The sequence below is a fragment of the Serinus canaria genome, chromosome 27 (genome assembly GCF_022539315.1).
Source record: "Serinus canaria isolate serCan28SL12 chromosome 27, serCan2020, whole genome shotgun sequence".
NCBI lineage: Eukaryota > Metazoa > Chordata > Aves > Passeriformes > Fringillidae > Serinus > Serinus canaria.
The window spans coordinates 4,015,936-4,028,260 of NC_066340.1; the positions used below are offsets into that span (position 1 = coordinate 4,015,936).

Sequence of the window (12,325 nt, forward strand, 5' to 3'; positions counted from 1 at the left end):
CCAGAAGTGGGCGGGCTTTTCTGCCAAGTAGGCCCCGCCCCACGATTCTCCGGGCGCCGTCGCGCTGCGCATGCGCGTTCGGCCAAAGGGGCGGGGTCGGGAGCGGCCGCCGGTCCCCTCACGGTCGTCCGCCATGTTGGCTGTGGCTCTCGCCAGTCCCGGGCCCCTCCGTGTCCCTTGGTTCCTTCCGGCAGGGGCGACAGGTGTGTTGGGACCACCTCGGAGCCCCCTCGGAGGTAGCTCGGTGCCGTAGTAGCGCGTTTTCCCTGTCAGCAGCTGCTCCAGAGAGTCGCCCATTACTTGCTCTTGCCTCCGGAAGCTGAGACATTCTACTGATTTTTTTTTCCTTGTCTAAGACCTTGTCGCCCTTTCCTGGTGAAATGACAAGGCAAGGGCCGCAGGAGTGTGTCCCCCATGCCGGCGCTCCTCCCGGCGGTGGGGAGTGGGAGGTATCAGTCCTGCTGCGGGGAGATTTTCGAGTGCTATAAGTTTATGATAACTTAACTCTGATCTCCCCAGTAAATTACACTTTATTATTCGGCTTATATTTTGCCCAAGTACGGTTATGTTTTGCTTTGACACTAAAGGAAGGGGTGGGTGTGGATGACTTGGTCCTTGACTCAGTGAGATGGTGAAGCCATGGGAAATAGATCATTTCAGAGGTAGTTTCAGAGCTTTCAAGAAAGGATTCTGTTGAATTTAGAGAACCATAGAAACATGGATTAGATTTGACTGGAAGGGACCCTAAAGCTCATCCAGTGCCACCTCTACCGTGGCAGGGACACCCTCCACTGTCCCAGGCTGCTCCAAGCCCCTTCCAGCCTGGCCTTGGACACTGCCAGGCATCCAGGGGCAGCCACAGCTGCTCTGGGCACCCTGTGCCAGGACCTGCCCACCCTCACATGGAAGAATTTCATCCCGTGCTTATTCCTTCTGGATTTGGACTCGTGTGACACAGGAGCAGGGAATGATTCACAGCTCTGGAAGAGTCTGTATGTGAGAACCACAGGGATAGTTCTTGGAGCAGCCTTGGAATGGGCAGGAGCAAAATCCCACATCCCTCACCTTCAGCATACACTGCCTCTGCACAGGGGCCTCTTGCTCAAACTCCTTGCAAAGTTTGGATAGAAATTGTAACTTCTAACAGCTCTTTCATAGGAGGATTCTACTGTGTTGGTTGATGATTGAGTGTTGGTTGCACTCAATGATCTTAGAGGTCGTTTCCAGCCTGAATGATTGTATGCTCTGTGTTGCAGAAACAGTCCCCAGCTGCCCATTTAACTCTGGGTATGAGCCCTGAGTTAAAAAGAACCTGTCACACCACAGTAGGTCACTGTCATACCTTATGTGTTGTAGTCAACAGGATTTTCTGCAGGTTACTCCAGAACTTGTGGAATTGGTTAAAGTGTGCATGGAAAATATGGGAAGTGGGGTTGCTCTCATCAGCTCAGCCCTCCAAGGAGAGAGCTGGTAGATGAAGGTGGTTTTCAGTCCTTCCTGGAGCAGCTCTGGGTTGTTTTGGGTGTATGGAGAGAGTTGAGTTTTGGGTTCATGTTCTATGTGCTCTCGTATTTGGGCAGAATGTGTTAGAGTCACAGAGCCTGGGACCCACAGAACCTGTAACATCCCTGAGTAAAGAACAATTTGTGTGGGAAGGGACCTGAAAGTTCCCCTGCCGTGGCAGGGACACCTTCCACTGTCCCAGGCTGCTCCAAGCCCCAATGTCCAACCTGGCCTTGGACGCTTCCAAAGACCCAGGGGCAGACAGAGCTGCTCTGGGCACCCTGTGCCAGGGCCTCACCTTCTTCCCAAGGGAGCATTTCTTCCTAATTCAAGCTGAAAGAAACTTTGAAGAGAGGCAGGAGTTGTGATAATAGCTGGTCACAACATTTGACAGAATTTTCCTTTAAAAGTCTGAGGTTATTTTTGCCAGAGTAGTTGAGGTGATTGTAGTGTTGCATTAAGGGGTATTTATGACCTTGATATTTTTATCACAGTGGAAAGAAGAGCAAACAAAGCTTTTGACAATTTGAACAAGCCACACTTTCCATTGGAGTTACGTTCTGTAGTTGTTGGGGTTGAGGGAGGAAAGGAGGGGGACAAGATTGAGAAAAGCACACGTGGAGCTTGTCGTAAGCCCAGGTTCAACATTGAAATCCAGAGCACTCTGCTTTTCTCTTGTGGTTAAATTGTGTGAAATGAATCAGTGGTCTCAGTGTTACTGGCAGAGAGGTTTGTCACTCTTGGAGCTGTAAAGAATGTCTGGAAGGCACGAATGGAGCGTGATTGGTGTAACAATGACGCTGCAGTCAGCGAGCCACGGTCGTGGCACAGGTACAGCTCAGGGATGGGAAGAGCCCTTCAGGTGGGAGCAGCAGGAGCACGTCCTGATCACCCCGAGCTCCCGACAGCTCTGCAGCCCCAGCAGTGCTTGGGGCAGGGTGCGAGCCCCGCCTGTCCCACCCACCGGAGCTGCCGCGGCGCTGGCCCCGCTCTGCTCTGCCCCTCCGTCCTGCTTCTGGGGCTCCTACGGCCGGCTCGGGTTTCTGTTGCCGCAATCAAACCCGCAAGTAGCTCTGAGCGCCAGCGCACATGGAGAGAATGCAAATACAGCTGTGCTCCTGTTTATGGAAATAGCACTGGGCATATCTGTACTTGGTTTGAAGAGTTAGCACAAATAGCTGCATTAATAATTGCTGCAAAATATGCAGTGTCCTCCTTTTGGGTGCCCCAGTAGTGTCAAGACCTACTTCTGTGATTACAGTTACAGTTCAGAGAGCACCCACAGCCTCACAGAAACCTTTTGTTCCTGTCTGGATTGATGATGGTGATCCTCTCTGGGACCACTGGGCAGGAAAAGCTCTTACTGGGAGTTCCTGATCTGTTACTCCACCTTTGGTGTGTGTGAGCCAAGAGCAGCAAGTTACAATACAAGGACTTGAGCTAGGCAGGGCTTTGGCAGCTCCAGTCTGGATCCAGAGAAGGAGACAGCTCGTTCCACCTTGGCTCATCGCCAGCATCATCCCACCAATCCCAGTGACATGTCATCATTTTAGCAAAGGAGAATTCTGACCACTTTGCCCCCCTGTCACTCCAGCCCATACTGTCTTGTCCTAATCCCTCTCCTGGAAGCTGAGGTCCAGCCCTCATGGGTGCTGCTGAGCTTGGGGCACAGGAGGGGTGGGGGCCACCATGCCTTATGTGCTGGCATTCTGTGAGTCTGTTCTTGGGTCAAGGTGTCCCCTCCTTCAGGTTGTGTTGGAGTTTTGTGTCTGGCCATGGCAGCTACCCTGGAGAACCTGTGTGGAGGGTGACCCTCACAGGGGACATTGGGTGCCTTATCCATGAGAAGACCTCCTCCAGCAGGTACTGTGGGGATGATGGTAGAGCAGTGCTCTGTCCTCCAGTGGGGACATGGGATTGGTGTGCCATGGGTTAAAGCTGCACAACCCCCCCCCCCCCATGAGTGGATCCTGGAGCTCTCAGACCTGAGGTGGTCCCACTCAGACCCCACTGCTCTCACTGTGACTTTTGGAGCCACCTTGAGCCAGAGTGACAAACGGGCTCTTGGCTGTTCCTTTCTTCAGAAATTCATCCTGAAGCAACTGCTTGAAAACTTCACCATTCAAAAGTTTCACTTCCCAAATAGTGCTGTGCTATAAATACCCTGTGCAGTGGGATATGACATTTACTCCCACACAAGACACAGCAGGCTTTGTAACTTGCAAACTCCTTAACCCTTGAGTGAACACAAGGTACGGAGCTTGTGGGACAGACTCGTGTTGCAGCCTGTGAGCTGCTGTGGGCTGCTGGAAAGGAAACAGGAGGGGAATTGCACACAGAGTTCCTGCCGTTAGACTGGAAAAACTCACTTCTTCCAGCTGTTTGGACAGCACTGAGTGAAGATGTTGCTTTAGGAATATTAGTGCTTTATTCCACTCTTATCAGCTGATCTTGGAGCACTTTCCTGTCCAAACCAAAGAAGTACTCAAGTTAGTTTGCTTTAATTTCCTATTCTGCAACTGATTTATGATCCTTGACAAATTTCTCAGTTCCTTGGTTTCATTTCCATATAAAACAAATGGTAACTGCTTTTCTCTTGCTCTTTACATGTTGTGTATAGGTGTGGTAGAGACATGGAATGGTCTGGGATGGAAACCCAAAATGAGATGGAAAGCCACTCCAGTCCCACCCCCTGCCATGGGCAGGGACACCTTCCACTGTCCCAGGGTGCTCCAGGCCCTGTCCAACCTTGCCTCCCTTTCAGGGATCCGGGGGCAGCCGCAGCTGCTCTGGGCACCTTGTATCAGGCCTTTCCCACTGGGAACAATTTCTTCCTTACCATAAATTAGAGAATGGTTTGGCTTGGAAGGGACCTTAAAGGTCATATATATAAGATAGATAGATAGATAGATAGATAGATAGATAGATAGATAGATAGATAGATAGATAGATAGATAGATAGATAGATAGATAGATAGATAGATAGATAGATAGATAGAAAGAATAAAGACATACTAGAAATTCAGCCATTAGGCTCTATCTCTGTCGGGTGCACTGACTGAAGTGATGGGATGCTGATGTTTCATAAATATACTATGGAAATATATAAATATCCTCTCTCTCTCTCTCTCTACATATGTCTCAATGGATGTAGGTTTGTAATGTTTGTATCTTTCCTATTGAGAAAGAGCTGAAGTCACCTAGTTGGGTGGATTTTAAAATGAGTGGGTCATCTTATCTCATCCCCTTGCATAACCTCACCTCAAGCAAGGTGTGTGTCAGGGCAAGTCAAGAGCTCGATTATCAGAGCAGCCCAGTGCTGCTGCTGCTCCTCTGTGGGTACTGGAGCCCAGGGTTTTAAAAGCATGTGTTGTTGGCATGTGAGTGTTTGTCTGCTGCTTAAAAGACTTTGCAGAGAGGATTAATGTGAAGCTGTGTCCAGGAGGTTTAGGTTGGAGATCAGGAGAAACCTCTTCCCCCCAGAGGGTGCTGGGCACTGCCCAGGCTCCCCAGAAAATGGGCACAGCCCCAAAGCTGCCATAGCTCCAGGAGTGTTTGGACAACATTCCCAGGGATGCCCAGGGTGGAATTGCTGGAGTGTCTTTGCAGGGCCAGGGGCTGGTCTGGATGATCCTTGGGGATCCCTTCCAGCTTGGGATATTCCATGATTCTGTGAGAGAATGTCTTGGGATATTCATGGCTCTATAAGAGAAATGAACCCTAGCATTGGAAATGGGCTGGTTCCATCTCCCTGGGGTGGGACATAGGAAAACAAACAAATTCAGGCCTTTGTAGAATGGGTTTGATTCCGATTCTAATCTCAGTTCCATGACATAGATGTGATCCCTCCCAAGTGCTTGTGCCAGTGAAAATGCCTCAATGGCTTCTCAAAGTTTTTCATCAGCTCTTCTGAATGCCAAGCAGTTCCAATTAATCAAAGACTGGCCCTGCAGGGAATACTCTTGCTACACAGCTTCCTCTTGTCTTTGCCAACACACGATGCAGCCGCTTGTGTTTCTGAGCAAGTTCTGCTTCGGGCTCTCGGTGCGGGGCTATCGCCAGGAAACACGCGGCAGGCAGGGCTCTCCTGCTGCGTCCTGCGGGGAGCAGCAGCGGGCACGGGGAGCGGGGCCAGAGCTCCTCGGGCTGCTCATTTATGGGCAGGAGGATCAAGTAAACATCGATTTTCCCTCTCTGCTGCGAGCTCAGCTGGGGATTTCAGTGCTCCTCTGACCGACTTACGTGGAGCTGAGTTTTGATCAGATTGTGCTGCAGAGACACTGGCACTGCCTTTATCAAAGAGGAAATGAGCGCTGGGAAGATAAAGCTGAGATTATTAAAAGTAGCTGCTGATTTTGGGTCGTGGGTGCTCAGTTTAAGGAAGTTTGAGTGTTCTTTTTCTTGTAGATTACAGGGTTTCTCTGGTTATGATGATTCCTTAACAGCTTCCCAAACTCCTTAAAATTCACTTTTCTGGGGGTCACAGGTTCACCAGAAACAGATGTCACTCTCCTCGGATACTTAGGAGTGTATTAGAGAATAAGCCCCAAATCTTTGTCAGAATATTACAGACGGCTTGTGGTGGTTTTCTTTTTAAGCCCCAGTTCTGATAATTAAGCAGTAAATGAAAAATAAAATACTGCTTTTTGAAAAGGAGTTGTTAATATATAGTTTGTAGAGATCTGGTTCATGAATTGTGAGAAGTTGAGAAGTTGATATTTCTATTTGATTGAATACTCTTTTTTTAAACTGATGACTCTTGATCCAAAATGAGCAATACTTTCCTCTCAGGGAGCTGGTTCTAATTCAACTTTTTGTACCCATTTGTCAAAAACATGTCCCAAGTACAACATTTACTCATTAGCACTTTGATCTATTTACATAGAGAGAGGGAAAAGTGTGCTGGGTTTTGTGACCAGCATCTCAAGGGACTTTGTCTTTGCTGATGTGTAGAGATAGATGAGGAATGGGAAGTCAATGGAGGTGCCTGTGCACAGTATTTATGGAGTTTTCATCCTCCATGGAGTATTTCAGCAGCAGGAGGGGCCAGCGCTGGCATTCCTGGCAGGTTTTGCTCTGTGTACAAAGAGTACTTTGTCCCTAGATAGCTGCTCTGGTCACATCCCACTGTGGTTTCACTATGAGCAGATAAAAAGTTTGCTGTTAATGTCACACACAGCCAAGCTGAGAAGTGCCAGGCAGGGTACAAAAGCCACCCTGGCTTGCTGGGATTCCAAGCTGAGGTGTGCAGGTCATTTCAAAATAACCCACGGCTTGTTGCAAGCAAGACACCTGGAAAAAGGAATTTGGCTTTCTGTTTCAGCTGAGCAAAATGGTGGCTGAGCTTCCACTGTGGGGTTACAGCAGCACTTCACAAAATCACAGAATCATTCATGTCAGAAAAGACCTTTAGGATCATCAAGTCCAACCCCGCAGCACTACCATGGTCCCACTAAACCATGGCATGAAGTGCCACAGCCAGACACTTTTCAAACACTCCAGGGATGGTGGCTTCACCACTGTCCTGGGCAGGCTGTGCCAAGGCTAGACAACCCTTTCTGGGAACAGCTTTTCCCTAATATCCAACCTAAACCTCCCCTGGCACAACCTGAGCCATTCCTCCTGTCCCATCACTTGTTTCCTGGGAGAAGAGGCTGAGCCTTACCTGGCTGCAGCCTCCCAGCTTTGCGGGGCTCTCGTGTTTGACAGCACTGGGGTTATTCCCTACATCTGCTTTGTTCCTTCCACAGTGAAGCACAGCACTCACTGGGCACGCTGGGCACAGGCAGGTTTGAGTGCAAGAATTAATCCAGTTAGCAATTTTTAAAGGCCGTGGGATGAGGACACAAATTGAGTGGCTTACTTGGGTTTCAGAGTCTCCTCTTCCCCAAATTGCAGTAGTCTGTAAATCATAAAACCATGGAATGGTTTGTGTTGGAAGGGACCTTAAAAACCATCTCATTCCACCCCCCTGCCATGGGCAGGGACACCTCCCACTATCCCAGGTTGCTCCAAGCCCCCCCATCCAACCTTCCAGAGAACTAAAATATATGAATAAATGGTTGTTTATATGAAAATAATATGACCATATATATGTCCAAATATGACCATTTCTATAAATACATATGACCAATAATGACACAATATATTAATAAATGACCATTTTCATGTCCATTTCTCTCTTTCCTCAGTCCAGAGGGAGGGCAGGAAGGTGAACAACATCACATCTGTGCTCCTGCATCTTAGACAACATTTTGTCGTCATACTGGGACTGATCTTGCTGGACAATGAAGCCCAGGGCTGGAACACCTCTCCTATTAGGACAGGCTGAGAGCCTGAAGAGGAAAAGGCTCAGAGGAGACCTCGGAGCCTCTTCCAGTGCCTAAAGGGGCTCCAGGAGAGCTGGGGAGGGACTGGGGACAAGGCATGGAGGGACAGGACACAGGGAATGGCTCCTACTGTCAGAGGATAGATGGGATATTGGGAAGGAATTGTTCCCTGGGAGGGTGCTGAGGCCCTGGCACTGGGTGCCCAGAGCAGCTGAGGCTGCCCCTGGATCCCTGGCAGTGCCCAAGGCCAGGCTGGACAAGGCTTGGAGCCACCTGGGATAGTGGAAGGTGTTCCTGCCATGGCAGGGGGTGGCACTGGGTGGTGTTTTATGTTCCTTCCCACCCAAACCATTGTGGGATTCTGTGGTTTACAGGATCCCAGAGATAGGTGTGCAGGGCTGGTGTTACCTGGAGCAAAGCCCCAGTGCATGGGCTGAGGGAGGCAGTGTGGGGTGACCTGGGTGTCAGACCTGGCTGTGTCTGCAGGGGCTGCCCTGGGCTGAGGCTTTTGGCACCGTGACCAGAGCCCATCTCCCTCTCACTGCTGGTCCCTTCCTGGTCAGGCTGAGCTCAGCCCTCATCCCCTGCTCACACTGTGGTAAAGCAGCAGGGCTGGCTCCGGGACAAGGCGTTGGGAACCCCTCTGCTCCCAGCACTGCAGATGTGGGCTTTGGAACAAATCTCAGATGGACAAACAGCGTGGGATGGAGCCCGCACAGCTCCAGGCATTTCAGCTCTGCAGTCGCTGTGGAGTGCCAGAATGTGGGGTCTTGTTGCGAAACATCCTGAGTTCCGTGTCTGCCAGGTGTGCGGGATCCCCTGCCTGTGCACAGCCTCTCACCGTGTCGGCAAAACCTGCCCCAACTTCCTGGAATCCCTGCTCAACCTCCTGCCCGGCTGGGATGCTCCGAGCCCTCACCCAGGGCGGGCAGCAGGACAAGCTCCCTGCGCCGGGCACGGACCCAGCGAGTGGAACAGGAGCAAATCCCGAGAGCGCCGGCGCAGGGAGCCCTGCGGGGGCTCAGCTGTTGCGCAGTTTTCCCTTGTGGAATGTCCCTTTTCATCCCAGCTTCTGGCCTCCGCCTGAACCGTCTGAAACCCCGAGCAGCTCTTTGCTCTTACAAGCGTTCAGACGGTCTCAGCTGAACCCCAGCAGCTGCTGCCTACGTGAGGTGCTTCTCCGCCGGTTCTGCCCGGTGCTCATCTCCTGCCTTGCGAGGAGCTCGGCACAACTCCGTGTTCCCATGTCCCCACCTCCTCTGAGCCGCTCCTGGAGCTGCAGAAGGGACGTGGAGCTGCCATGCTCGGTGTCGTCCGAGCAGATTTCTTTACCTGGCTGCTACATCCCGTTCCCAGGTTCCTGCCCCACTCCAGGCTGTCACCCTGCCTGAACACCTCTGCCACCACCTAGGACTTCACTAGTACTGTTTACAATGCTAATGCCAGTCACTAATTTTCTCTGATCGGAAATATGAGATAATGGAAATACTCACAAATTTTCTCCTGTTTCTCATCTGTGATGGGAAGGGCTAATGAGAAACAGAAAAACAAAAGCGAAGGCTTTTCCCTTCCTCCCAACTACAATCCTGCTAGAGATATTCCAGCTCCAGAGATTTACTCAGGGTTGACTCTGGGTATCCTATCCCTCTCCTGACGACTCCCAGCCTCCCACACAGCTCCCTTGGTGCTCTCTCCCATAACTCTTGTCGATGTGCTGTTAAAGTTGTTTGTCCATCCATCCATCCATCCATCCATCCATCCATCCATCCATCCATCCATCCATCCATCCATCCATCCATCCATCCATCCATCCATCCACCTGTCCCTCCCTCCCTTTATTTCCCAGTGACCCCCCTGCCCACAGAAATCCCTCACAAACCTCAGAGCTTTAATTCCCTCTTTGTGATTAATTTTTAACTTCCCAGGAGAAGGATGATCTTGGTGGAGGGAGCCCAGCTTGGTGTGGTCCTCATTTCTGCTGTTGTGTGAAGAGAGATGGAGAGAAATACATCCAGAGGCCCAGAGCTGGGCATGGAACAAAGGCAGCATGTCCAAAGTAATCCCATCTGCAGGAGCCTACAAGAAGCCATTCCTTCTCCTGGAGCCTAAAAAGGAGGACAATTTCCTTCACCAGGTTTAACAGCAAGATGTGGGGTCACTGTGGAGATATCCACAGACAGATCCATCAGGGCTGAAGGCAGGAGAACTACAATTAATATTAGATTGCAAAACACAACACCTGGATTATCTTTGCTTTTCTAACACCAAAAAAGTCCCTTTACCAAACAACCTGAGAGCTCACAGGCAGCATTATCTGGACTGAGAAATGCAGGGCCTGTGAGGCATCTTCTGCTGCTGTGACAGTAAATCCTGGTAAGAACAATTCAGCAGAAGCTTGGTCAGCCAGGGCCCATGATGGAGCAGGGGCATGGCACAAAGTCAGTTTTTTACTGCCCTAAAGTAGCAGTTCTCCAGCAACAGCAGCTGGCTCAGCCTTGGCTTTGGAAGTTTATTAAGATAAATCAGACACTGGAATTTCTAATGAAATTAAACTAGACTGTAAAAAATGTGTAAAAGCTGCTCCAGAGTGGGCTCTGCTCTCCACAGGGCCACTGGTCCCTGCCAGGACCCTGCTTCTGCATGGGCTTCACACAGGACCTCTCCTGGGCATCCCCCTGCTCCAGCCTGGGCTCCTCCAGGGGCTACAGGGGCATCTCTGCACTCCCATGCCCTCGATGGGCTGCAGGGGCACAGCTGCCTCATCACAGCCTTCACCATGGGCTGCAGAGGAACCTCAGATCTGGAGCCTGGGGCAGCTCCTGCTCCTCCTCCTCCTCTGCCCTGGGGGTCTGCTGAGCTCTTCCACTCACATGTTCCCACTCCTCTCTGGCTGCTGCTCTGCAGGGGGATATTTTTCCCTGCTTCTTAACTCTTTTTCCCAGAGGTGCTGCCACCATCATTACTGTGTTCAGCCTTGGCCACGAGGAGCCCTCTGGCACTGGCTCTGCTGGACATGGGAAAACCTTCCAGCAGCTTCTCACAGAAGCCACCCCTGTAAACCCTCACTACCAAAGTCTGTCCATGCAAAGCCCATGCCATGACCTGCAAAGGTCACTTCCAATCCAAATCTTTTCATGATTCCATGGCACAGCCCAGGCACATTTCAGCACAGGCAGTACCTGCCAGGTGGCTGTGATGTCTCAGCCTTTGGAACTTCTTTGATGTCAAACTCTGATGTCTCTTGATGTCAAACGTTTTGATGTCTCTGGAGCTCACATGTGACATTCTGCCATTGACGTTGGTAGTACAGATGAGAGATGGTGGTGGGAGCAGTGTGTGCAGCAGAGAGGTGATTCCATGGGAAGTTCAGGGCTGGGTGTGCCTGTGAAGAATCACAGAATGGTTTGGCTTGGAAAGGACCATAAAGGTCACCCAGTCCCATGCTCCTAATGGGTAAAAGCTGCAGAATTCCAGCCCAGCTGGGCTTTACCCAGAGTGCAGTTGTTGATTTCCCTCGGCACACTCAGGTGAAGTCACACCTTTCCCTCTGTTCCCAGCTTTGCAAAGCTGAGGTGTTTGTGTTCACAGGCTGTGCTGCTCACCCGAGGAACTCAGTAGCAAGAGCAACAAAACAGTAATGAGCTGGAAAAACACAGCAAGGACCCCCATGGTGAATATGCTGGGTCTCCGGGCAAGCAAATTCACACTCTGCAGAGGACACAGCATTGGCTCCAGGACTAAACCAGCCCATTCCTGCAGGGCTGTCCTAAACCCATGTCCTTCTGGTTAGACACTCCTCCCCTCCCTGGGGAGTTCTTGGTCAGAAAAATATTTCCATCTGTCATTGGGAGATTGCCTGAGTTGTTGGTATCTTAATAAATGCAGGAATGAGTCAGCTCAGACTGTTACAAATCTGAAGTCTTCAGGTGTGGAGCCAGGCTCGCAAAGGTGGGGGTGTTCAGCCTGGAAATGAGGAGGCTCTAGGGAGACCTTAGAGCCCCTTCCAGTGCTTAAAGAGCCTCCAGGAGAGTTGGAGGGACTTTGGACAAGGGCCTGGATTGACAGGACAAGGGAGAATGGCTTCCCATGCCAGGGTTGGGATGAAATTAGTGGGGAGGCTCTGGCACAGGGTGCCCAAAACAGCTGTGGCTGCCCCATTCCTGCTCAAGGCAGGAGTGGAAGGTGTCACTGCCCATGGTGGGGAGTGGGAACAAGGTGATCTTTAGGGTCTCTTCCAGCCAAACGATCCTATGATTCTAGACTGAGCTTAACTGAGAAAAGTTTAAGCAGTGACTCAATTGTGTTCTCAAGTGGAGATTCTGATGTTAGAGGACATTGATTTTAACAACAGAAACACCAATGCCAACAGCCAGGAGGAGGAAGGAGGCAAAACCAGGCTGGCACAAAATACAGGAAACACTCATTGAATCCACTTTAACTCCATCAGTGAACCAAAATTAAGTGTCTGTCTCAGCTTGACCATCTCCCACAGC

At 50.6% G+C, this 12,325-nt stretch overlaps 1 long non-coding RNA gene across 1 annotated transcript; it reads left to right on the forward strand.

The window, feature by feature from the left end:
* The first annotated feature begins 84 nt into the window (after positions 1 to 84).
* Positions 85 to 10,068, forward strand: LOC108963004 (uncharacterized). The gene is made up of 2 exons (XR_001991738.3): positions 85 to 203; positions 9,758 to 10,068. It is a non-coding gene; the product is annotated as an uncharacterized LOC108963004 (long non-coding RNA).
* Positions 10,069 to 12,325: the final 2,257 nt, after the last annotated feature.